Source organism: Armigeres subalbatus, chromosome 2, assembly GCF_024139115.2.
Source record: "Armigeres subalbatus isolate Guangzhou_Male chromosome 2, GZ_Asu_2, whole genome shotgun sequence".
In the NCBI taxonomy this organism is placed as follows: Eukaryota; Metazoa; Arthropoda; class Insecta; order Diptera; family Culicidae; genus Armigeres; species Armigeres subalbatus.
Window position 1 is genome coordinate 301,166,099 of NC_085140.1, and position 27,732 is coordinate 301,193,830.

General features: G+C 39.2%; 1 protein-coding gene across 5 annotated transcripts in view; it reads right to left on the reverse strand.

The window, feature by feature from the left end:
• Positions 1-27,452, reverse strand: part of LOC134212491 (nuclear receptor coactivator 2) — a 530,556-nt gene extending 503,104 nt beyond the window's left edge. For 2 of the 5 annotated variants that reach the window (XM_062690404.1, XM_062690406.1), the window contains exons 1-2: positions 26,961-27,452; positions 26,068-26,504 (exon numbers count right to left, since the gene is read on the reverse strand). The gene's annotated coding sequence lies outside the window, so the exon portion shown is untranslated. The remainder of the gene's footprint in view (positions 1-26,067; positions 26,505-26,960) is intronic. The other 3 variants (XM_062690409.1, XM_062690407.1, XM_062690405.1) reach the window with 3 other exon arrangements.
• Positions 27,453-27,732: the final 280 nt, after the last annotated feature.

A 27,732-nucleotide genomic window follows, 5' to 3' on the forward strand; every position in this document is an offset into this window, starting at 1 on the left:
TCCCGGACGTACCCGCGGTTAGCCGCTGGGCTGCCTCCATCGGCTTCGTTATGAACGCGGGTTAGTGCATCCGGAGCCACGTCTGCTGTAACCACCATCAAATTGGAGTTCCATCCATCAAGCTCAGCGGTGACTCACCATCCTACCACACTTTTGGGCCTTGAAGGTGGCCTGTAAGCCCCGGATCAATTTAATGAAAACCTTAGTCAAAAAACACCACACGAACTACCGGCACACTAGGTTGAGAATAGGCCAAGCAATGATAGTTGTCTGTTCTATGGACTGGAGCTAACCTGCTCCGCACGGGGAGATTTGAACAGCGTTCTATCCCCCGTTTTTAATAACTACGTCCGGCTGGCCTCTGGAATCCTACCGTCTTCTACAGCAGAAGCAGCCTGCGTCGACACCGGTATCACCCCATTCCGACACAGGGTCCTATCAGCCATTTGTAGTGAGGTCTCTTCCTACGCAGCTGAGACCTCAGGAGAGCCCGGGATTCTTCTCCTCGACGTGGCTGATCGGATCCTAAAGATCGTGGCCGGTACCTGTCACCCCCCAGTGGTTTGGGTCCACTAGCACGGAGCAAGAAGCTGGATGATGCCTCCCGTCGAGGTCGAATAAGCAGCAAATAAGCCAATAGTGCCAATGCACTCGCCAGTGTGGGTCATGAGGGCCTACCCTACACCCGCTTCGTTCCGCTGGCCGACGTGAAAAACTGGACAAAAAGTGTCGTCGGCCAGGAATGGGCTAAGCTTTAGAGATCCAGGAACCAAATTTTATTCAGGAAAATCAAAGGATCCGCAGGTCTATGTAATGATTTGGTCTCCCAAAAGAAGTAAATCGTGTTCTCACAATTTCGGGGGAGGTACGTTTCGATACAACTGAGATATCTGTGGAGAAGTCAACAGTGTTGAACACTTTGCTTGCTGTTGTCCCAAATATGGCCACGCCACGGATTTATACGGCATCCCGGCCAGTATCAGGGACGCACTAGCGGACGACGACTGCAGCCCTCATGTGCTTCCTGAAGGAGGCAAAATTATTTTTTTGAAATTTAGTTCTCTCCTCAGGCCTCCCGAACACTCTGTTGCGCGGATAAGTCTTACTGCCATAGCCGAACGGACCTTCTAAGGATATAAGCCTTCCCGAGAATAGAAGCCCTACTGACAAGGAGGGCCCGAGTCATTGCTTGCTGCTCACCGGTTGACACGTCGAGGTGTGAATCTATTAACACAAGCTCAAGGTATCTCACACATTCCCCTTCTTAAAAAATCTTCTGGCATGGCTTGGGTTATTTGAACGAGAAAAATTTGCTGCATTCGAGACACTGAGTTATTCCTTTGAAAATTAAACACCAAAACCAACTTGTCTAAACATCTTGTTTTAATTCCAGAAACATATATAGAAGTCAATAACTTTATAGGTCTTACAGATTAAAATATATCAATATCGAACAATTGGTAAGCTTCAGGTACACAACCTTTAATATTATTAATAGATTTATTGTGGTTTAATAGCCTACTTGAAATGTAAATCGCTATCTCCAAGATAGTCATAAAACAATTATTGGTAATTGGGGAGTGAGGCTAATCGTGTAAATTAAATTGAAGTCTCAAGAAACATATTATCTCTCAGATTTTATTATATCTAGCTCAACTGTTAGTCTCGAATCTTTATTTTAGCCTAAATCAATGCTCGCAGGACTTCGTGATTTTTATGATTAAATAACATTTTCCGGTGGTCTTCTATACGCACCTTTCAGTTGTATTCTTCTAAGGATCTACCGCCATCGGGGGTGACAATGGGTCTGGGGGGTGAGAATGGGTCATCGCTCTCACCGGAAGCCTGGAGGTCGTAGAGCAAAACCGTTCAAAAAGGTGTCTTATATTTTAGTTTTCTTGCTCTCAGATAAATTAAATCCATTCTACACGCATTATAAGTAGTTGAAACAGTGACCCATTCTCACCCCCATTTGACCCATTGTCACCCCCGACGACGGTACATTTCATCTGGAACTTGGTCTGCTTTTCAACTATTCTATCAGCATTTTCTCAGTTATTATTTGAAAGCATTTCTTTGCCCGCCATTGCATGAGTATGTATCTTATGTGGAATGCCTTATGCCCAGCGAGTAGAGTATGTTTACTAACCGAAAACAACCAGACCGAGAATCGAACTCGCCGTCTTCAGATTGCCAATCCTGATGTTTGCAAAGCACAAAACATTTTCCGAAGGTATTCAGACGCGTCTTGTGATTTTGCAAACCACAAACCATTTTTCGACGGTGTTCCAGACGCGCGTTGTTGTTTCACTAACCTTACAATATTTTATTCTTCACAAATTAAGCACTTGAATTCTACTCACCTTATGAAATCAGCGACACGAACCAAAAATAGACTGGCAGGATCGCCAAAATGTGTGGCCCTAAATGGCCGGAACGAAATAATATGACAGCGGCTCTCCGTGGATGCGTGCGCACGCCATGGAGATCTGACAAGGATGGACCGAGTCATGGCTTGCTGCTCGTAGATTGTTCGTACGATGATCAATATCACAGGGATGGAAGGAGGGGAAGGGGAAGGGGATATACTAGGCAGGAAGCTAAGGACCACTCAATCGGGTCTATTTTTTCTTCCTATTTTACATAAAGTATCAATGGTATGGCATCCAGATGTACTAGAGCTGGATATGACTACTTTTATATCGGTTCTGTATAGTCTTCTGGTTCCTCGAGAAGCGGAGTTTGTCTTGGCTGACGATATCTTCATCATTGGCGGAAAGCATCCCAGAAATATCAGGAGAAATCTATAAACGTCAAGGATAGTAGTCTCTACTACTTCAAAGTATCCCCGTGACTGACTGGCCTGGGCCTTACAACTCAAGAAATAGACCCCAACAGCCCTGCCCCTAACTTTTTTATTTATTTGTCGTCAAACAATACGTAGACCAAATTAACAATTTAGCATTATATATTACTTATATTACTGTATAATGTTGAATGCTTATTTTGCATCAGTCATTACCTCTAGAGAAGGAAGTTTTTTTAGCACATTCCTATTCATTGTTATGTCAACTGATTCACAATAGCTATTATAGCAGGACATCATTCTATTAATAGGCCCATTTTTTGGCATAGTTAGTTCTTTGGTTATTAATATAAAACAGATATCGATTCCTTAATTGGCGAGTGGGAGCATAAAAATTAAGATTTTCAAGAACACCGACTAACCAGCAAGCATCTGTGGGGGAAAAGGAATTTGCAACTTGCCCTCAACCCTTACGCTATTATTTTCATTGTCTTACCCAAAACTAGAAGCTATGGTCAAATAATAAAATCTAATTCTTATAAGATCTGATAGTGTTATTGTCCGCACCACATGCGATTAAACTAGAAACCCATTCTTACGATGAATTCGGATTTAAAATGGAGCTGAATCGGGCCAGCCTCAACATAGTTTTATCCAGAGAAGATTCGTGACAATTTGAAACATGATATGAGTAGCATTAGGAGCCAGGCGAGCACCCGATCGATTTACAAACACCGTAATTCATAGTTTTATACGATTTACCAAAATTCGCCACAAATTCGTTCGGCCGAAAGCCATTTGGCTGAATGTCACACGGCTGAATAACACGTTAAGGTGAGTTACGGCAGAGTCCAAAAATGGCTGCCACAATGGTCGTGCAAGCCCTCACCTCGCGTTTTTGCTCGCACAAATTTAAATTTTTGGGCAGTTGGCACATCTGAAAACCATTTTTTCGTATGTGCTGCAAGTGAGCAAAGGTGAAAAACTGCTTTTTGCTTTTGCCTGTCGTTTACTTTTGGAGTTATGTGCTCCTGAAAGCGCTATGTAGTTTTGAAATTGGATTCCAACGCGATTCACCTTAAGCCGAAAGTCTCGTAACCGAATTTCATTTGGCCGAATTGGTCGAGCTGGACATTTGCTTTGCTTTGTTTGATTGTCTGCACACTTCGAAGTTGCTAGTCGTGATTGATCTAGAAATAAATAAATAAGCACAGCTCAAAAATTATCACTGTACATGATTCGGAATTTCAAAAATTGCAAGACCAAGTCACAGTCCTCACAGTCAATTTGGGATCGAGGGAGGCTAATTAGTTTGGCATTCATCACTACAAGAGACCGAGGAATCCTTTGAGAAAGCGACTAAATAACTATTTTGTACGAAGCTAAGTCACATTAATTTACTGTTTCGCACAAAGCAGAACCAAACACTTCTATGATCACGCGCTAGAGTACGAGCAAACGTGACCTAAAAAGTAATTTGGACGGAAATGCCATTTGGCCGAAAATATAATTTCGTCGAACAGATTACTCGGCCGAATAAGTTATTTAGCAGAAAGAGCTTTTCTTCCTTTTGGCCAAATGGCATTTTCGTCCAAATGCCCATTTCTGCCAAACGACCATTTCAGCCGACGAAAATGACTTTTGGTTTGTTCGGCCAAATGACTTTTGGCTGAATGATTTTCGGAGATTTTCCCAATATTTTCGTTAAAGTATAATCGTTTATGAAGTTTAAATCCTTTCCTCTACAGTGACTATAATAACAGTGTCGTCAAGTGTCAGAATTGGAACAGAATCGTCTGTCAGTTCCATACAAATGCGCGTTCCAAACGAGCAGGAGACCTGTCAAACGTGGCACATGACGTTACTCTTCTTATAGGACTCTACTTTCCTCGATCAGGGATGGATATGTTAATGATTGTAACAATCCTCCTAAAATTGCTTCTGAAACTCATCTTGTAAATCCATTAGCTTCCTTGTATGAGATTGTTCATGTCAAGGAACCCTTCTTGATATCCCTATAGATTTTTTCTCCAGGAATTCCTGTCAGTATTTCTTTAAGCATCCCCAGGTATTTAACTCAAAACTGTAACAAGATTGATCCGGAATTAAAGATAGTCGGATCTTATAAAACACGTCTAGGAATTTCAAAATAAGGTCCTCCAGAAATTTCTCCAGACATTCCTCCAGAGAAATCCTATGATCCCTCTGGAGTAATTAAAAAAAACTTCAGGAGGAATTCTAGAAAGAATTCGCGTATCAATTTAATATTTGAGAAATAATTTTTGGAGAAAAATCTCCTATTGGATTTTTTCCTAAAAAATCAGAAGGGTTGTGTACAAAACACGACCGCAAGGTAAACATTGGACAACGTAAGGCCATCGTTGCGATTAACTTTAACGTTTATTAAGCGATTGTGTTTTGTACTTCACAGTACTTAATTTCTTAACCGTTTCATTTTCAATAATGGGTCTTCTCAATCACAAACAGCAACAAAACCAAATCAGAATCTTGAGAAAAAATTTCCCCTGGCGATGGTGTCGGAAGTACCTTCGGTAGGCAATCATCACTGGAAGCAACTCTTAAGCCACGGTTTTCAAGTAAATCCAAATTGATGAGCAGTTGCGGATAAGGATTCAAAAGGCGCATTGTTGGTAATTAATCATTTCTTCGTTGACCCAAGACGAATTTAGTTAAAAATGCAAATTATTAGCTTGGCGACGGGCGAAAGTAGCCGTCCATTGTAGAAATACTAGAGCGCGTCGGAGGGAGACGCTGCAAAAGTTTGTTCGCCTGGTTGGCATCAATGACAGTAAAAGTTAAAAAAAATCTCCAGATTCTGATTTGGTTTTGTTGCAGTTTGTGATTGGAAAGGTGCATTCTGAAAAAGTATTCGATTTTTCGAACCACAGTTTTATAAAAGCAAAGATTGAGTCGAGACTAGCAAAATCAGTAACGCGCGTATTCCTCCGTTTCCCTCCGACGCTGCTGCCGAAGGCAACTTTCTGCTGTTGCCAAGCAATTATGATTTGCACTTTGAACAAAATTCGTCTCGGCTCAATTTTCCTTTGGATAAAATGGTGGTTCTGAGAAGAGTCGAATTATTATCTATAATGAGCATTAATCACTTAATTGCAACAAAACCATAAACCAAATTTTACTGGAGTGCTTTTGATGCTGACGACAGCCACTCTCTACTTTGCCGCTGAAACGCTAAAGATGCAGGAGCCACGCACCGTCATCGGGCTACGACCGTTACCGACGCCATCGTACTGTCCGCTCACCGTGGATTCTCGAACAGGAATGATGCGCGAGCGCGAAACACGGATTAGAGGTGTGCGCCGCCGCCGCCGACAGTTTTTGGCACGACGCCGCCGCCGACATTTTTGCATCGGCGCGCCGCCGTTTAAAATTTGTCACGCCGCTGATCTATAATTTTCACGCCGATTCAAATTTGAAGAAGTCCACAAAATTTTCAGTGGAAATTCCGAAGATTCAGTGGAACTTCCGTTTAATTTCCTGATAGATCTTTACAACATCACGTTGAAACTGATAATGTTTCGTGAAGATACCAAAGATTCTCATGAAAATTCCATACAATTTCTTGTATTTCTTGTATTCTTGCGAAGGATTTCCCGTTGAAATTTTAAAAAATCTAATTGAAATTAAATTTTTGAATGGCAAAAAGTCGTTCGGCAGAAATCCATTTGGCTGAAGGCCACAAGGCTGAAAGTTGTTTGGCCGAATATGTTGTTCAAACGAAAAGACTATTTGGTAGAAGTCTACCCGAGCAAAGCTTGAGAGCAAATCAATAACTTGTTTTAATGTTGTGAAATCATCGATTATGTTTACTTAATTTGATATGTTTTTGGACGTTTTAACGGTTAAAATAACAAACGTAGGTATACACCCAGGTATTTTTTACACGGTTTGGTTTTAGTCGTTTAAGACCTTTAGCGTCAACGAAACAATGAGTTAACCCCACGAAAAAATTCACAATAAATCAAAGAAAATTCAGAGGGTATTTAAAAAGCTGTGAAAGTTCAGGTTTACCGAGAAATTAATGAATTCCAACCGTTTAAAAAAAACCTGGGTGTAGTAGAAAAATCTTACTGTGAATCAAGTAAAAAACTATTCCTGCTGTCGATGAGAGCAGATCGAAAACTATTTTTGATATTGGTTTCCGATAACAAAATAAGTATACAGTTTGATGTCATATCATACAATTTAGTAATCTCCAGCAATATTTGTAAACAAATCTTGAATCAATTTGATGTCAAAATCAAAATATGTTATTTGGCCAAGAATGTCATTTCGTCGAATAGTTCCTTTGGCTGAAAAATCGGTTGGCCGAATAGCGTAATAGCCGAATATGCTCTTTGGTCGAAATGGACATTCGGTGGAAAGTGTCGTTCGGCTGAATTGGTCATTTTGGATATTTTTAAAACATTAACGGGAGAATCTTTTGTGCTTCGCCTAAAAAAATAATGAACTTTCTTAGACATTTTTTCAACTTTTCCAGAATATTCATTTGTATTTTTTTCAGATTTTCCACAAAAACTACTATCAAGTTTCCAGAGCTCTTTAGAATTACCAAAAGGAGCCCCTATTGGATTTATCAAGAAAAACTGTTTGGAATTTACATGAGAATCCCTTCAGAGTTTTCACGGGATGTTGTTCCAAGTTTCTACAGGAAAATATTCGGAATATCCACGGAAAGTTCTTATTGAGTTTCTGCTGAGTATTCTTTTAAATTTACACAGAAAATTGTGACTTGTTAAAGGGACGCTTTAACGTTGACTTTGTCAATCTAGATTATTTAAGACGGCTAGTTTTTTTATCCTTAATAAGAGTGATTTTTTCACAGGGAGAAGTTCATCACTAGACGGCTAGTTTGGCATAGCCAACTTTAAAACAACGGAAAAATGCTCGGAATTTTTGAGGATTTTTTTTTATTTCTTCAGAAAATTCTTTCTATTTTCGATAAGAAATTCTTGGAAAATTCAATTGACCGAAAGCGACAGATGGCCGAACTTGGCCGAAAAAGCCGTTTGCTAGTAGGTCATCTGGGCGAAACGATCGTTGGCAAAAAATGCCGTTTAGCTGAAATGTTTTTTTGACAGAATGGTCCATTTGGCCGAGAATGTAATTCGGTCCAACGGGACATACGGCCAAATATTAATAACACTGAACCTCGGACTTAGCGGGTAATATGATCAAAAATGGTCACTCGTTTGGTTAAATAGACTTTTTGTTAATTGAATAAATTTTGGCTGTTACGCCCTTTTCAAATGTTGGTCTAGATTTGACAGAATGACCGGAAGGGTTGTTCTGCAGAAAAGACATTTTCGGTCCAAATGTCCATTCTTACCAAACAGCATTTTCGGTCAAATGATCTATTCGGTTAAACGACTTTTTCGGCCAAATTAACATTCCGGCTGAATTTCCATTTTGGCTGTATATCGCTTTCGGTCAAAGTGCATTTTTGGTCAAACCATTTTCGACCTGATAACAGTTTCGTATAAACGTTTATTTCGGCTTAATGGGAATTGGATGACTTTTGACTTAAAGGCCAGTATCGACTTGAAAAGTAGAGGTTACGAAATTTCGTTCGAATGTCGTTTGATAAAAAGGCCTTTTCAACGTAAATATCATTAGGCCAAACCGATAGATATTTTTGACTAAATTACTAAATTGATTTTTAAATTTTGTCCAACGTTTCGTTGCTCTTTTATGATGGGTGTTCAACAACTGCAAATTACCCGTTCAGTGGGTCTGTTCAAGTACTACGTAACGCGAAAAACGTTGTTTTTGAGAACCACCTACCCCCTCGTAACAATCTGTAACAATTTCCAGAACTACCCCACCCCTATGCGTAACGCGCAACAAACAGTTTATTGAGAAAAAAAAGATTTGTGGTAGGATTTAAAACACGTTACAATTAATTATTATGCATTAGTATATTTTATGCTTTTTTAAAGAAAATAAAAAAAAATTCAACATTTTACTTTTTTTTTCTATGCAATTAATTTGTTACGCGTAACAATATTCCGAAGGACAACCACCCACCCCCCCTTATTTTGCATAATAAATTGTAACAAAAATTAAACAACCCCCACCCCCTATTGGTTACGTTATATTTGAACAGACCCTTATTAACATTTGGCCGTATAACCTGTAGACCCAAACGATATTTTTGGCCAAATGATCCATTCTGTCAAACGACCATTTCGTCCAAACGGCATTTTCGGTCTGATGACATATTCGACGACCTGTTAGGCAAACAACTTTTTCGGCTAATTTACCAGTTCGGCCGTATGTCGCTTTCGGCCAATGGAAAAACCCAAGAATTTCTTTTGTATGTATTTTGTAGTGTATTATCTACACTAGTCGTTCAAAAACTGCAACATGTTTTCGTTTCAGTTAGCGAATGCCGTTCGATAACCGCGACGCATTCTTGTCGTCAAACAATTGTCATGCGACGTCCGACGAAATGTAAGTGCACCTGATTGTGCAGCGCAATGTAGATCATAGACTTTGACATCGTTTTGAAGTTCAGCTGTCCGAAAACTGCAAACTGATGTAACTATTGAATTGCAGTTAAAAGCATTGCAGTTAAATGACTTTTGGTTATCGAACGTCTACTGTACAAAGAATTTTTAGTAGAAATCCAATAATTTCGAACAATTTTCCGTTGAAATCCAAAGATTTTTTTTATTGAAATCTACATTTTGAACAATCCTTCGTGGAAATTCTTTAGAAGTTTACTTATTTTTGAGAATTTACTGTTTTATCGTTGGCCATGCCAAACTAGCCGTCCTTATTATTCTAGACTGAGAAAGTCAACCTGAAAACAACCATTCTACCAGCCACACTCTCCTGCAATTATGAAGATTTTTGTGCAAATTTCGAAGAATACTCAATAGAAACTTTCCGTGAATTTCCGAAGATTTTCCTGTAGAAGTTAAGAACAATTTTTCGTGAAAATTCTGAAGTTTCCCATTTTCTGGTGAAATTTCAAACAATTTCATTTAGAAATTTCAAATATTTCTCGAAAGTTCAAAGTGGTTCTCATGGAAAATCCGAAAATAATTTCCAAATTTTTAAAAAACTTATAGAATTGTCTGGAGAAGTTCATTAGATTTTTCATGCGAAATTCAAAAGATTCTTCCTTTAATGTCTTGAAAATATCCCAAAAAAATGCAAAAAAAAAATAAGAAAGATAATAAAAAAAATCGCCACGCCGATTCACGCCGCCGCCGCCGCCGCCTGCTAAAATGGCTTTCGGCGTGATGCCGAAAACGCCGCCGCCGCCGATCAAAATTCTGACAAACGCCGCCGCCGACGAATATCGGACCGGCGCACACCTCTAACACGGATCTTTTTATCCCCAACGAAAATGAAGCGGTGCGGTGGGTTAAAAGGACTGTAACTTTCGTCATTCTGATGTCTGTGTTGGGAATGCATGAACGGGATTGGTTGATTTTGAATTTTTTACTGGGTATGACAAGAATTGAAATTTTCAATAGTTAATAGTAAACAATCTTGACTTTCAATGAAATTAGTTTCCGAGTCGATTCATATATAAATCTACAAAATCCACTAAGGCAAACTCTTGGAGGAATTTTAAGAGAAACTCATAGTGAATTTCCAAGGAGATCTTTTGAAAAAAAAAATCTGAAGGAATTTCTATGAGAATTTTTCGAGATACTTTCGGAAGAAGTCTTATAGAATCCTTTTACCAAATAGTAGGAATTTCTCGAAGAACTTCTCCCGGAAATTCTGAAGAAATTCTTTAATAAACTTCTGGAGCAATTAAAAAAACTAGAAGAATTATCAAAGTCACGAGTGACAGCCACCGACGCCGGAAGAATTACTCTCCTGCTTCGACCATACGGAAGAATTCTAAAAAAAAACTGGAACAAATGCCGAAAGAATTTCTGGGAAACTGATTTCCGAAAAATGCCTAATACTCTCTGAAGAAAATATATTTGATGAATTTTCAATGGAAATCACATAAGAATCAACAAACCGCTGGAGAAAATTCTGAAGAAATTTCAGGATGAATTTTCGTAATAAAAAAATCGAATTCTAGAGAAGATCGGGATGATGTCTTAGGGCAACCCCTGGAGGAATTTACAGAAGCATACCTGAACGAATTCAAAGTGGAACACCTGGAGTAACTTCTGGAATAATTTATAAAGGAACTTCAGAAGGAACTCTTGAAGGAATGCTAAGAGCAATTTCTAGTGCGATATCTAAAACAAATTCTTGAGAAACTTGTAAAGGACTTCATGAAAAAACTTCTGTAAGTATTTATGGAAGAGCGCCACATTCCAAACGCAACTTTCAAAGGAATTTCCGGAGGAAGTCCTGATGGAATTTCTGAGGGAACTTTCAGAGAGACTTATAATTCCAGGAGGAAATTCTGGAGAAATTTTCAGAGATATATTTGGAGGATCTGCTTGAAGCATTTCCAAAGGATAATAAATGTTTTGCGGAATTTATGAGACACTTTTATACACATATTTTTTGGAGGAATTTCTGAGTGATTCCTAGAAAAACTGTTGAATCCTGGAGCAATTGCTGAGTGACATATCTCATCTGGCGGAATTCCTGGAGGAAGCTTCGGAAGATTTTCTGTAGGAACTACAGATGGAATTCCTAGAGTAAGTTCTAAAGGAATACCTAAATCAAATCTTCAAAGAACTCGCAAATGAATTTCTTAAGGAACTCTTGAAGAGACATTTTCGAAGTAATTCCCAAAACTCTCGAAAGAACTCCAACATTTTCGGAAGGCATTCCCAAACAAATTCCCGGATCAATTACCGAATTAGATCCCTGAGGAATAACTGGATAATCAATGGGAGATTCCCTTGAAACAAACCTGGAGGAAATTCCTGGATGAATTTAAATTGCCCAACGAACTACTTCGAAAGTCCTGAGTAATTCCTGCAAAAAAATCAGTTATAAAAAGGTAGAACCGAACTGATTTCAATCCCTCCAGAAGTTGATCATCCAAGAGGTGAGAAGCTTCTCTATGAGGGATAGAGACAATAATATTATTGATTATAGAAGCAAAGCAATATTCGATGGGCAGCTCCACTTTTTTTTTTTAATCAGCCACTCCCCCTTCTACAACACAAGTGATCTGGACATTCGGATGTCTTCATCGCTATCTTTATTTTGCAATTTAAATCGTGTACAACAGATCACGATATGCAATAGCTTTTAGAGAAATTTAAGGTTCAATGATGTATAAATTGAATAAAAAAATCAGGTAAAGAAAAGTAAAAAATGTTATTTTGGTGATATCACCTTTGCAGAGGTTGCACAAACAAAACTGAAAGTCATTCACGGATCTACCGAATCTCCCAACTCCGACCCATCATCGAATGGTGATCTTATTTCACCACCCCGAAACTCAGTCGTGACTTCTCACCAACGAAAATTTCGCTATTTCAAAACAAACTACCTCAACAGTGAAAATGGTGACAAAACGTCGGACATTCCCCCACACCTGGAAACAGCGCAGCAGCAGTGCGAGCCGCAAGACGCGACATGACTTCGACTTGGCTCCACGGGACGGGACGACAGTGAACTCACAACACGCGCTGCTGCCGCTGCTGCTTCTCTGATGTGATGTGGTGCGGTGAAACAGTGTGTGGAAGTGAGTGTTTTGCTCTTCGCGTTAAAAAATGAGTTTATTGCCGCGAGCACGACTTGTGTACAAACATTTCTCCGCCGCACTCTACTCCGGACGAGGATGACGACGACGACGACCATTATTAATCGTCGTCGTCGTCGTCAAAGTCGGCAGCTCAGTGTTGGTGTGTTGTTATATAAATTACGTAACTTTTTTTTAAGTGGAAATAAATTTGTCTGCACTTTTGCTAGACGCGAGATGCTCCATGGGTGGTGGATGACTCCATCACTTTCCTTGTGAAGTTTCACAAATTTTGTTTTCGAAAGCTTGAAATTCACGTTCTAGAATTCCAATAAGAATCAATCAGATTATATTCTGTTGGACTACAGATGGGAACCGTAAATGATCAACCAGTTCATTGCGCAAAACTAGTTGGAACAGTGATAACTAGTTTAGTTGGCTATTGTCGGTGAAGATGGAGATTCGCTCGAGCGAAATTGGATACAACCACTACGAAAAAGGGCACTCTCGTTTGGTTTGGAGAGAGGGTGGCATCACCAGTACAGTAACGACTCGATCACTCAGTCAGTCACTCAATCGAGTATGGGAGCTCGAAATGTTTTTGTGGTACAAGTGCTGGAATCGCGTTGTTTTGCCGACATTGAATTTATGGACACTCGGACACTGATTTCCTATTGGATTTGTTGCAGAGATTTCTCCTCCGTCATCTGTTCGTCAGGGATGCCGTGTTACGTCTTCGTCGTTTTTAGCCACTGGTTTGAGTGTTACAAAATCAACGACGCTTTTACTTTCAGGATTGCTAAATATGTGTTGCACTCGCTATTAGTTTTTCCAATTGTAATACTTAATAGTTTTTTCCTTTACCCAAAAAAAATTAAACTACCAGGTCATCGTTTACTCTAATAAATTGCAAATTTTAAATCAATATTTCTCATTAGTTTATAACCATTTCACATCAAGCTGTACAGTTGCACTGGGCTCATGAAGGTGAATCGCCCATAGTTTTTGAATTCATTGAGTTTGAAAGACAAGTCTTCTATATACATAAACATGAATTTCTATCTGTCTGACCCTTATAGACTCGGAAACTATTGAACCGATCGGCGTGAAATTTCGTATGCAGAGGTTTTTTGGGCCGGGAAAGGATCATGAGATTGTTTGAGACCCCTCCCTTCGTTGAAAAGGGGGGCTTCCATACAAATGAAACACCAATTTCTTCATAACTCGAGAATTATTCAAGCAAGTTGAACCAAATCTGGCACGTGGCGGTTTTTAAGGGAAGATATGTTTCTGTGGTGGTTCGAAACCCCTCCCCCTTATGGAAAGGAGGGCTCCCATGCAAATGAAGCATAAATTTCTGCATAACTCGAGAACTAAACATTCTCTGTAAATCATTTTTAGGCGAAACAAAGTTCGTCGGGTCTGCTAGTTTAGAATAAAAACTGATATTAACCATGTCCTCTTGCTTGAGTATCCGCTCAAAGGTTACAATAATTGTTTTCATAGCTTGTCATACGACGAGTTTATACAATCCTATTTAATTCCACCACTTAATTGTATCTTGACAGATATAAACTCGTCTTATGACAAGTGAAAACATTCCACTAAAAAGCTCAAAATAATTTTCTTAACAAAATGTTTTCATAGGTCAGACAAGACGCAGAACAATGAAAAGAAAAGAACTTCGAGATGCTATTTTATTGGAAACTTGTACTTGAAATGAAATGAACGAAAAAAGGGCTGTTCGATTCGACCAATTTTGGCAACTAGAGACAAAAAGAATGCTGAACTGCCTGAAGAAGGCCATTGAGAAAGAGGAGTACGAGAGGGAACTCTAGGTAGAGACGGAGAAAAAGAAGGAATTCGAAGGGTCCTCGTCAAGAGACCGGAAATGTAACTCACTGATCCATCGAATCGCAGTTCAGCTAGAAAAAAAAAAAACAAAAGCTTATTTACGATACTGCGAAACGAGCGAATTAATCGAGTCGCGAGGGGGATCACGTGACCACACCATCAGCCGGCCATCCCTTCCCGAATTAAAGTGAGAGGTTGCATCCGACCTCTAAGAGAGTAGCCATTTCCCAATTCTGGTCACTGCCAATATCTCTTCCCTTGCCCTGGTGTTTTATGATGTCACCGACAGGGAATCCTTTGATAACAGCATTTGACTTGCAGTTAGTTCTAGTTCTAGTAGCAGTTCTCGGCCAGGACGCAAACCCCTTCGTTAGTGATTAGATACCCTCCGAGCGCTCAGGAGAGCCGAGAAACGATATATGCATTGAAAACCTACACAAAACCCTACGAATGCCGAATGGTCATCCAAGACGCCAAAAGGAAACAGTGCACAGTGTGCAAATTCGAGCCAAAAAACGGACGCAATTCAACCACGGTATGTACATATCTGGAGATTACCTTAAAAAAATCACAAAAATCCAAAGAATCTGATGGTGCCGACCCCTTTGCCGTTAGAATACTGGAAGTGTCCTATTTTGTCCAATTTCCCCTACAAATAGAGGATTTTGCTAATGCATATGTTTACATCAATCGAAAAGACAGGGAAAACCTTGACTTGTGTTATGGAAATATCATAATAGGCCTCCCATATATTTTTGAACACGGATAAGTGTCTCATTTTGTCTAATACCCCCTATAAAATGCTTCAGATGATACACATTTAAGATTCGAGGAGATCATCAAATGAGTTACTGCAAGTTATGGAATTCAGGACGATGAAATAGTGTTATCCTCAGACAATTCACTGGGAATCTGTTTAGTGTCTGTTTTTGTCTGATGCCCCCTATAGTTTAAAAATATTTTCAAAAGTATATCATCAAATCAATTTTCACTTTAGGAAAATGTACTAAGATCCTTGAAGACTATTGTAGGCATATCAAAAGGCTATTCCTTTTTTGCAGGGTCCCTTCAGTGTCTCATTTTGTCCAATATCCCTTATACGTTGAACCTTTTTTTTCAATTTTTCAGAACACACAAATTGAAAGCTCGAGAAAATTTTGTGAAAATCGGCGAATTATCTGGACAAAGAAATGTGACTTTTCCTAGGGGGTTGAATAGTGTCTGCTTTTGTCAAATATCCCCTATAGTTAAATAAAATTTTAAAATCAGATAGAGCAAATCAATTAATAACTATGAAAATTATATTAGCATCCTTGCTTACTTAGTGGACATATTAAAGAGAGGTTTTTTTTCTTTTTTAGAGTGCATCGTCCAGTGTCTCATTCTGTCTAATACCCCCTATACATTGAAATTCTTTTAATGCACAAAAACATCAATTAAAGTTCGAGAGAATTTTGTGCATTGTGCTAATTTTAGCAAATCACTTGAATAATAAAATAAGGCCTTAGCCTCGGCTTTAGCTAATTAACGGGGAGCTGGGTAATGTCTGATTTTGATCAATATAGGGGATATTTAAATGAAGTTAAAATATATAGTAGAGCAAATCAATAAATAACTTAGCAAACTATATCAAGACCCTTGCGTATTATAGTGGACATATTAAAGAAAGGTTGTTTTTCTTAAGTGCACCGTCCAGTGTCCCATTCCGACAAATATCCTTCTAGGAAATACTTTAATGCATACGGTTGTGGTTCTTCTCATTAATTTGTTTAGCAGTTTTGTGGCTGGCTTTGTCAAATAATTTTTTTTATATTTTAATGTAAAAAAACTAAACATATCAGATCACTATGAATTTGAGTTATTTCCACTTGCTTATTGTAGAATATTTGATTGTCCAGATGATTCGCTGATTTTCACAATTTTTTTAGTTATTTTGATTTCTGTGTTCTTTTAATACACAAGGGTCTTGATATAGTTCTCTAAGTTATTTATTGATTTGCTCTACTATATATTTTAACTTCATTTAAATATCCCCTATATTGATCAAAATCAGACATTAACCAGCTCCCCGTTAATTAGCTAAGGCCGAGGCTAAGGCCTTATTTTATTATTCAAGTGATTTGCTAAAATTAGCACAATGCACAAAATTCTCTCGAACTTTAATTGATGTTTTTGTGCATTAAAAGAATTTCAATGTATAGGGGGTATTAGACAGAATGAGACATTGGACGATGCACTCTAAAAAAGAAAAAAACCTCTCTTTAATATGTCCACTAAGTAAGCAAGGATGCTAATATAATTTTCATAGTTATTAATTGATTTGCTCTATCTGATTTTAAAATTTCATTTAACTATAGGGGATATTTGACAAAAGCAGACACTATTCAACCCCCTAGGAAAAGTCACATTTCTTTGTCCAGATAATTCGCTGATTTTCACAAAATTTTCTCGAGCTTTCAATTTGTGTGTTCTGAAAAATTGAAAAAAAAAAAGGTTCAACGTATAAGGGATATTGGACAAAATGAGACACTGAAGGGACCCTACAAAAAAGGAATAGCATTTTGATATGCCTACAATAGTCTTCAAGGATCTTAGTACATTTTCCTAAAATGAATATTGAATTGATGATATGGAAATGCTAATATCATCTTCCAAATTCGGACGTACATGTTCATGATAGCATTAGAGGCGAAAGTATAGAATTGATAGTTCCGTTAGGATACGGCAGGCATGAAGAATGTTTTTATAGAAGTCGATTTGAAAGCGAGCAGAGGGCAATATTTGTGATGGCATATATCGCACGACCTTCCTTCTGCCAAACTCCCGTATGAAGGGGGAGGGAAGAATATCAGTGTGGAAGCTGATATATCTCCACTGGCAAAAGGAAGGTGGTTTGTCTTGCTCATATGCCATCGCGTGCGGAAGGATTTGCTATCGACGAGTACTGTCTCCAAATTTCTAATATGACATCAGCATTTAGTCGAATAGGATTTTTATTGCACAGTTCTGTTTTCTCATTGCGTTTTCTCATGCCTGCCGTATCCTAACGGAACTATCAATTCTATACTTTCGCCTCTAATGCTATCATGAACATGTACGTCCGAATTTGGAAGATGATATTAGCATTTCCATATCATTGTAAATCGTTGCACTTCACGTAGAAGTAACACACACGAAATCATTAATTTATTGAATTGATGTTATACTTTTGAAAATATTTTTAAATTATAGGGAGTATCAGACAAAAACAGACACTAAACAGATTCCCAGTGAATTGTCCGAGGATAACACTATTTCATCGTCCTGAATTCCATAACTTACAGTAACTCATTTGATGATCTCCTCGAATCTTAAATGTGTATCATCTGAAGCATTTTATAGAGGGTATTAGACAAAATGAGACACTTATCTGTGTTCAAAAATATATGGGAGGCCTATTATGATATTTCCATAACACAAGTCAAGGTTTTCCCTGTCTTTTCGATTGATGTGCAAAAACGTCTATTTGTAGGGGAAATTGGACAAAATAGGACACTTCCAGTATTCTAACGGCAAAGGGGTCGGCACCATCAGATTCTTTGGATTTTTGTGATTTTTTTAAGGTAATCTCCAGATATGTACATACCGTGGTTGAATTGCGTCCGTTTTTTGGCTCGAATTTGCACACTGTGCAGTGGGAGGACTTCCTAGACTCCATCAATTCGGGGCAAAGAGCCGCCGAACTGTGGAGAAAAGTTAATGCGCAAAGTGGTAAGCGGTGATCTTCGCCCATACACATCGATTCGCAAGACCGCAAGACCGGAGGTAGCCAGTGCACTCAGGGAATATTTTCCATCACTCGTGTCGGTCAGTGGCTTCGCTCAAGCCATATGCATCGGGAAGTTTACTAGTTTACGGGTGGAATACGATATCCGATGCTGAAAAACCTTCCCCTACCGCAGAAATAGTATTATGCTATATGGCGGTAACCCTGTTGCTGGTTGCCACGATAGGGGTCTTCAATGGCCTACTCAAGAACATCTACATCTACAGAAGACATCTTGTGAAGCAGCAGTTAATCGATGGGTCTCGTCGGTTAGCTTCACCATGTCGGCTGGGAAAAGCGATCACGGGAATGCGTACATTGGGCGGCACCGTCTCTAGTCTCAAGAATAATGGACAGCTGATCCCAAACCGGATACTCGTCAAAGTCCTCCGAGATTTCACATCGACCAAGGATTGTCGTTCATCCTTAATTTCCAAGCGGTCAAAGCCTGCCGATCGAGTATTAACCTTGTAAAAATCTTATCAAACAAATAACTGAGCCACTTGGTAATAACAAGGTTCAATGGCACGGAGCGACCAGCTGGCTGACGGTTCCCTTACGAGAGAAGGAGTTGGCGTTACAACGAACAACGTAACGGTGTAAAAGAGCTTTACTGAACAATGCAGCGTTTTCTTGGCAACAACTACAGCTCTGTTAACTATCGCATCCACTCCCTTATGCAACGTACACACCAGTCAAGCAGTTTGACGAACATTGACTCCGCCCCCAAGAAAACGCTTCGGTTGCTGCTTTGTTTGAACGTGTGTGAAGTTGTTCGAACAACCATTTGACAGTTGGCGGCTCGGTTGGAAAAAAATAAAACGGTTTGATTTTGGTTTGAATTGTCGGGGGTGGAGCAAATATAGTATATTAACAATATAGTCCACTTCGTGAATCCCTATATATTAGGCAACAGACAGCACATTCACACCATCTTGTGTCACAAAAAGGTAACTAACGCCTGACAATGATAGCCAAGGGGTGCGATAGTTGCAAAAATTACACATGTTTTACAGTTTTTTTAAATATGAATTACATTTTTCATAAGTTAATTTTCAAACTGAAATATCAAAATGGCGTCATGGGATGATTTCTAGCATATTATTTCGACACGTTTTTTTTTTTTTTTTTTTTTTTTAACAAAATTTATTTGCTAATTATCTAATACATGCATTCATCTCTTAGACTAGGTGTTCCGTGTTTTCTTAACACTATCATCCTTATTTGCTATGTTACTTTTTAGTTATTATTAATACATTTCAATGGCCTCTGGCAGAATTTTTCCTCTGGTTGAATTGAACCATGTAGGAATTACAATCTTTTCAACTTAAACTAAACTTAACCTATTTTATACTAAGGATACAGGAGCTAATCGTTGCAATAGAAGATTGCAACGATTTTTATCTAAAATTGAAATTATTTTGTTGGACATTTGTTGCAATGTCTCAATATTAGAAATTCTATGAAGTTCATTGGTACTATACCACGGAGGCAACTTCAGAATCATTTTCAAAATTTTATTTTGAATCCTCTGGAGTGCCTTCTTTCTGGTATTGCAGCAACTAGTCCATATTGGCACAGCATACAACATGGCAGGTCTAGAAATTTGTTTGTAAATCAAAAGTTTGTTCTTAAGACAAAGTTTTGATTTTCTGTTTATAAGTGGATATAGACACTTAATATATTTGTTACATTTGGCTTGAAGGCCTTCAATGTGATTTTTAAAAGTTAATTTTTGATCTAGCAGAAGTCCTAAATATTTAGCTTCGCTAGACCAATTAATTGGAACCCCATTCATAGTGACAATATGTCTGTTAGAAGGTTTCAAATAAGAAGCTCTCGGCTTATGTGGGAAAATTATAAGCTGAGTTTTGGAAGCATTCGGGGAAATTTTCCATTTTTGCAAGTAAGTGGAGAAAATATCCAAACTTTTTTGCAATCTACTACAAATGACACGAAGGCTTCGCCCTTTGGCTGAGAGACCTGTGTCATCTGCAAACAAAGATTTTTGACACCCTGGTGGTAAATCAGGTAAGTCAGAAGTAAAAATGTTATACAATATGGGCCCCAGTATGCTGCCTTGGGGGACACCAGCCCTTGGTCGAATAAATTGATTGTTTGTACCGCTGTTGGTAAAACTTGGTGGATGTTTGAATAAACGAGAGGTGGATTCAATGTTGGTCAAACTGCTTGACCGTGTGTACGTTCCATTAGACAAACCGATCCAGGCCTTGACTGATTTCACCAGTGTCATCGCTGCGCTGCAAAGCGTCCGCTCGAAACATCCATGAATCCAGGGGTGGTATTGCGCATCTCGATTCGAACGTAATTCTATCGAGTCGAACATGTTTGGCATTGCGGTTTTCGATTCGATCTAGAAAACGACTCATCGTTCGAGTATGCTCGAGGAGGTACAAGAATAACAAGATGTTTTGGCATTATGGATACTCGATAGCACACTGGAAAACGACTCAAGTCGAATAAAAAACACTCGTTACCTTTCGCTTTCGAGAGTAACTTCTTGCTGAAAGTTTTTAGTTACATTTGTTATTATTTCTCTACGGGAAGATAACAAATGTTTCATTATTGTATCTTGATGGAAAAAATGTCATTAGTATACCTACTTTTAAAGTTTCTAGACAATATGAAATCTCTAATTATCCCGAAATCCGCGTAAAAACGATCAATCAATTGTTTTTGCAGTTATCACGTATTTCATGACGGTTTCGATAAACCGCGTGAAAAAACGATGGGGAAAACCTGCGTAAAAATAGTTGAGTTTAATTTGAAAAAAAAACGCCCAAGAGATAACCTAAGTGCATTAAACTAAAACACATGGAAACGTCAAAGTAATTTATTATCGAACCCTTCTTTAGCTTTAAATTATTTAGCTCAAAATTGGATCTGTGGCATAAAATCGAATAAACATAAAACTTATAATTTGATCGTAACAATATCTCAACTTATTATAAAACATATCGTATCGGCATAATGTTTTAATCGATTGCAACTGCTCAATAAATAATATTCCTTTTTATAGTCATTGAGCACAATTTACTTGTTTATAAATTATCTGCCAATTCATGCCCTGAAGGATGCCTTTCCAACAGGCAACATGTTACACGCAGATGAAATTACTCTTATTCTCTCTGTTTACTCACATTCGCCATGCGCTGAAGGTTGTCTCTCCAGCGGGCGGCATACTAAACACGGAGACAGCTACCTCTTATTATCTCTGTTTACATTTCGTTCGACAGAACATACTCGATTGAGCTAGTATAGCACTATTCGAAATCTTGTACTGCGCCTGAATGAAGTCGAACGAAATATATAATAGGGTAACGGTACCAATAGTGGAGGTATTAGTAGATCCACAAAAGAAAATATTTTTTAGAAATTGATAATTATGGGAAATTTACAGCTTTAATATCTTAGCTAATAGACAAACTAATAAATTTGCTAATAAAAATGAGATAGATGTCATTTAACATCAACAATTACCAAATATTACTTGCACCACTGTTCCTTTAGTGGTAAAAATTAATTTTGGTTCCCATAGTGGTGCTATCCATTGGTGTCTTATGAGACTCGCCACTATTGGTACAGTTGCACCACTATAGGTGCAAGGGAGTCAATTTTGTTAAGGAAAATCATTGTTTTCAATAGTTTTCCAAGCGAAATTTTAGGATAAGTTGCATTTAACAGGATATTTAAAGCACGACGCATCAACTGAAACTATCGTAAAGTGTTAAAATATGATAATTTTTTTTAAAACCCCACTACCTCCACTACTGGTGCTACCTCCACTAAGGGTACGGTTACCCTACCGCAATTTTTTCGAAACGAATGCAAAAACGTACGAATCGAGTGATTCGATTCGAGATGCACAATGCCACCCCAGGTCGTTTTCGCATGCCAAAAACTGTCGACAACTTCCACCTGGATCCCGGGGCACATTGGAGTGTCAGGCAACGTTATTGCGGAAATTCTGGTTGGAGTTGGTCATCAAGGCCGGCGGTTCGCGACATCGGTTCTTCCGGTTGAAGTTAAATTCTGGATCACGATTGGGAGAATCAATGAGCAACTTCCTTGACCACGCAGCTACGGAAGCTCAAAGGATCCACGGCACACTGCTACGACATTCCCAGTCTCAAGAACTAGTAGAACATGTGATTTGCCATTGTCCAAAGCTTGATTTTCCTCGATCCAACTACGGCAAACAATACAATATAAATAAAATAAATACTAACGAACATAAAAGATTCCTTGGCTGACGATACCGCTAGTCTATCATTCCTCATCTGCTTCCTGAAAAATGGAGGGCTGTACTATCAGATATAGAGCCAGCTTAGGCCTTATAGACACCCAAATCCGGGCGTAAATCCCACCCACGGAAGTATACGGGTCTCCCTCATCTTTCCAGGATTGTAAGTCCTCTACCCAGTGACCAGACTACCCGGGCACTACAACCCAGGTTGTATTGTAAATCCGCTGCTTCTCAATAATAATTTCAAAAAGGTAGGGGGCCGGGGGTTCTCCCCAATGTTAACATCGTTTCCTTACGGCAGGCCACCGATCAGCTGCCACTTCCAGCCACTGTCCCGTCGGTTAGCCGCGACACAGTCTCGGCGACTTCAAGTTGCCCAAGAAGAGAGCGTTCCATCACCTGTAGCCACTGAATTAATCTCATAAAAGGTAAATAGAAACTGTTAATTAGGATAACCTCACAGAAAACTTTCTTTTTCAAAAAATGCTCTGGAACCCGGTAGAAAAAAAATACCTTCCGTAGACCAGAAGCTTAGGGTTTAGGGGCGGTTTCTTCTGGGACGGACCAAAGCTCCCAGGCTCAAATAAAGTCATGCATTCAAATCATTAAAACAAAAATCGGTTAATTTAAAAGTAAATGCGCCGGAAACGCTAGCTTACCGTTATTTCCGATACGGATTTAAAGAAATAGTTAAAGAAAATGATTCCATGTGAAACTGGCGTATTACCTAGACTGAGGAGCTCTTCGCAATTACTGAATCAAAGAAAATTAATGAAGAGGACAGAAACTACGATTCAAGTGAAATAGTGTCTACTACCTACCAACATATACCTATGTTGATCGTACACTCCATGTTGCCCGTAGCAAAACCGAATGTAATGTTTTATTCTAGGTCGTTTGATCTTGGGCCACCAGTCTCCCTGCACGCTGACTTTCTCGATTGCACACAGCAAGCGAGTGCGGGGTCTACCCCCAGCCGACGTCCTCTTCCAGGTTGTCCGTAAAAGTAAAAGTGGCGTGATAACTTAAACAAATAGGGGAACAAATAGTTTTCTGGAGATTTTCCAAAGAATAGGAAAGTTCAACAGATCCGTTAGTTTGTAAGTCGATGTCAACATCAAACCGTTCCAGGGTGGAAGTACCTCTCAAAAATGAGCTAGAGCAAATAACTAATCGAGCGGCAGTATAGAATCATTAAAGAAACGCATCAATCCCATGGATTCTAAACCCTCCTTTCTGTATATTTACATAGTTGGATACCCTAGTAGCACAATTCAGATAGATTTTGTTTCAGCAACTCTAATGCGACTGGTTTTGGTTGTATATGAGTCACAATGACTGGTATATGGCAAGTGTCCTACTCGGGTACAGCGTCGATACAACAATGCATGGTGTCTTGGAGAGCTCCAAACCGATGTGACTGTAGTAGCTCAACTAGTCAACTTATACGAGGTGCCAGAGTTCTAATCGTTGTAAAATGTCCCTTAGTTAGTACATCATTTCTGCCTTCTGAAAGCGAATCGTTGAAACAGATCGTCGTTAAAGTAACGCTCCCGACAAAGTCCATCGAAGTATTTGCAGCCCACACCGTCTGTTTGCATCAGTTAGTTGAAAGGGCTGTCGAATGCGACACAGCTATCATACTTGGTGATTACAATCTCAGCTTCTTTGGCACTTGTCATAAGACGAGTTTGTACAATCCCATTGAATTTCACCACTTAATTGTATCTTGACAGATACGTATTTCGACCTCAACAGTAAGGCCGTCTTCAGTGTCTCGTACTTGACTCGACTTGTCGACTCGAAGTCGAGTCAAGTACGAGACACTGAAGACGGCCTTACTATTGAAGTCGAAATACGTATCTGTCAAGATACAATTAAGTGGTGAAATTCAATGGGATTGTACAAACAAGCGAAGACATTCCACTAAAAAGCTCAAAATAATTTTCTTAATTCTTTGGGCATTTGATGACGACGTAGGTGGATATCTATCCACGAACGCGTCTTCAGAACAAGACCTTACTCTCACTGAAAGTCTAATTTCCTCTGGGCTGCTGCAAATTTGTGATGTATTCAAAGCAAACAGCAGACTGCTTGACTTGGCGTGTGTTAGCAACGTTAATGAAGCCAGACTTATCGAAGCGCCGTCCACAATGTTAATACTCGACCGCCATCATAAAGACTGCATACAATCGTACAACATCAACTTCCCACTTCGGATATTCTTAACTACAGAAATAGCAAGTAAATTAGACCGCTTCGGATTTCCTGATTGGATTATCAACTGGCTCTGCTCTTACTTGACCGGAAGATCCGCCATTGCCAAATTTGCTGCTGCAAGGTCTGACATTTATACGATGCCATCCGGAGTACCGCAGGGTAGCCACCTTTCCTTTAATCTTCATACTCTTCGTTAACGACTAGTGGCAAAGAATCAGCTTAACCAGTTTAGCCGGAAAACCATGATCAGACATTATCTGCCACATATCTCAACTACCATGTATGGATATTGAAACGCATCATTCTGTTATTTCGTGAATTTGTGACGCTGGGTACAGTCGCGATTACATTTACATTTACATCCCCGATGACCATTTTAACATCGTGTGTTGGGCACTCTTTGTAGGCCTTGTCAAGGCTCTAATAAAACACATCACTCACGTCATCAGGCTTATCGTTTGTTGGGCATAGATGCTGATAAGACTATAGTTGAAGAATTTTCCCATCATTCTCAACACGCAACTGCGTTCGCTTATCGAATTCCACCAAATAACTCGCTTTATCTGCTTCCCGAGTACCATAAAGCAGATTCCACGTTCTGCTCTGTCGCTGCCGGCATAGTAGATGCGGTATGTTGGATCCCATAGTCCTCAAAAGACCAAACTATTTGACTCTATCCAATGCGTACACTAAACGGAGTCCTTCCAGACATAGCTAACGCAAAAGTGTTCTCACAGATGGATGCCGAATTATAAATAGTTTTTGGTTTCCGTTTTTACTATGTATTCTGTTTTGAATCTGCGTTCATTAAACGTTGCTTATTTTTCATTTAATTCACTCTATATACTTGGTGACGTATGAATAATTTTTATTTTAACGCAGTGCAGATTAATGACAAAGACTGTCAGCAAAAATTGATGGTTAAATAATGAGTATGAATCTTTTTACAGATGCTAGCAACATCCTCCATCTTCCAAGTGGAACATCAATCAGTGAGTCTATGACGCCAAAATGTTTGCTTAAACAAACTCTGAAACTGTACATAATTTCAATTTCCTAGAAGCTCTTTTCTCGCATATCCAATTTCTGTTTAACTTTTGATGAAGATATCATGTTCGATAAATACGTAGAGTCCGGATGTGATCTAATAAGATTTCTTGTTGTTTACAGATCAACCATTATTTCCAACGAGCTTGGCAACACTTACACTCAGTTGTGACAATCATGGGTGCTTTATTTTTTCTCCACACGAGGATTGCTTCATTCAAAATACCGCCACTCAGGCACATCCTAACCCAAAATCTTTGAATGTGTTAGTTAATATGTGACAGGTTCCCAGCAACTTGACGAATCATAACATTGACCAAACTACGGTTCGCTTCACTGTGCACTTGATAAATTTCCTGAACCTGAAAAATAGATACACAAATATTATTTTATCAAGATCTCACCTTTGCGGTTTATTTGCATGCTATTCCACAGGAAAAGTTGAAGAAATCTGCACTCGTTCGCTCGAAAGAAACAGCTCACTTCACATTCGGAAATAGATAATTAATATATATTCAACTTTCCCAAGGATCTAACTAAGATCCTTCTTGATTTCACAGTACACTTGAAGATGATTTCCAGCTAGATTTTGCTCACTTATGGAAATTTTTAATATTCACTTGTCACAGAAAAACACAAACTCCGACACAGGTTGTATTTCACTTCACATCACGATTTTGTTTTATTTTGCGCAACCAAAGAAAAGTTGTTCCTCATCAAGGTTGAAACTATTCGTACAGTTGGTAGCAACGAAATTGATATTCTCTGCTTTCAAAGAATCTGTTTTTTTTGTTGATGATAGGCTACAAACACTTTGATGATAATCTATTCATAATAGAATCTAAACCATTTCACTCAGCAGAGTTGCCAACCATGGAAGCATTTCAATCTTACAAACATTATCCCTTTCAATCAAAGGTAAAATGCAAAAAAATGCAAAATTTCTCAATCAAAATATTTTGTTCTGGTGCAGTGTTCCCGTGTTGGAATTTTATGAAATGCTTCCATCGCTGGTCACACTGCCGCATTGAATTGCAACACAAACATTGGAGCCCACGCATACTGGTGCACACGCTCTTCGCCGCTCCAAGTCTGGGCACTGTGAAATCCAAAATAATTTCACATACGCCACCACTAGTCGGGAGAAAAAATCGGAAAAATCAATCGAGATTTTCCGGACAAACTATACACTCACATAAATCAAAGAAACCCTTAGAGCGATAATTGCTATGCCCACATTGTATCAATCACTATAAAAAAAATCTTCCACTTTGGAACCCCATCGACTAATACCCACCACTAGAGCATTCGCCTTCTTCTTTTCCACCTGAGACTTCCTTTTCTCGAACCTCGAAAACACTCACTGTCTACACGATTGAAAATAAAGGAAATTTCACAACTTATTTCGTGTTCAATCAATTTTCCTCTTGAGAAAATTCCCGGCTGATACGGAGATCGTCACGAAAATCACAAAGACACCGGGGACGGGGCGGCCAACTTCATCAACAGGACCTTCCTTAATTCCGGGAGACCGCTACGCGACGAGACTACGACTTCGGCACCGACGACCGCGGAGAAGACAGACGACGTAACAACGCAAAAATTCCAGTCCTACAAATCAATCCACACAAATTAAATCGAACCGCCGGAGACGCACAGTAATCGATTGTGATACCGAATGGGAAATTGCGTATTTCTATATGTTTTTCAGAGTGGTAGTACCGAAAGAACGACAGAACCGTGATACACTTTTGCTAGACGGAGAGTAGATAGTACAGAGGTCTTCCACAGGATCGCTTAATGAGATGTTATTCTGGCTGAGCTACTCACTAAGCACCAGTGAGCGGTAGGAGGAACTCAAGTGAGTCCAGTTTGCCCGCTGAGCACACCTACACCGATAGACTAACGCAAAATGAACTCCCCCAAGAAATTATGACGTTTGAGCGGGTCGCATAATGAACGCAAAATGAACTTTTGTTCGAGAAGACGACCCGCTCAAATGTCAAAATCCATCAGGTGAGTGAATTTGATGAACTCCTGCACAGGTCTATTGTGTGGACGCAAGCACC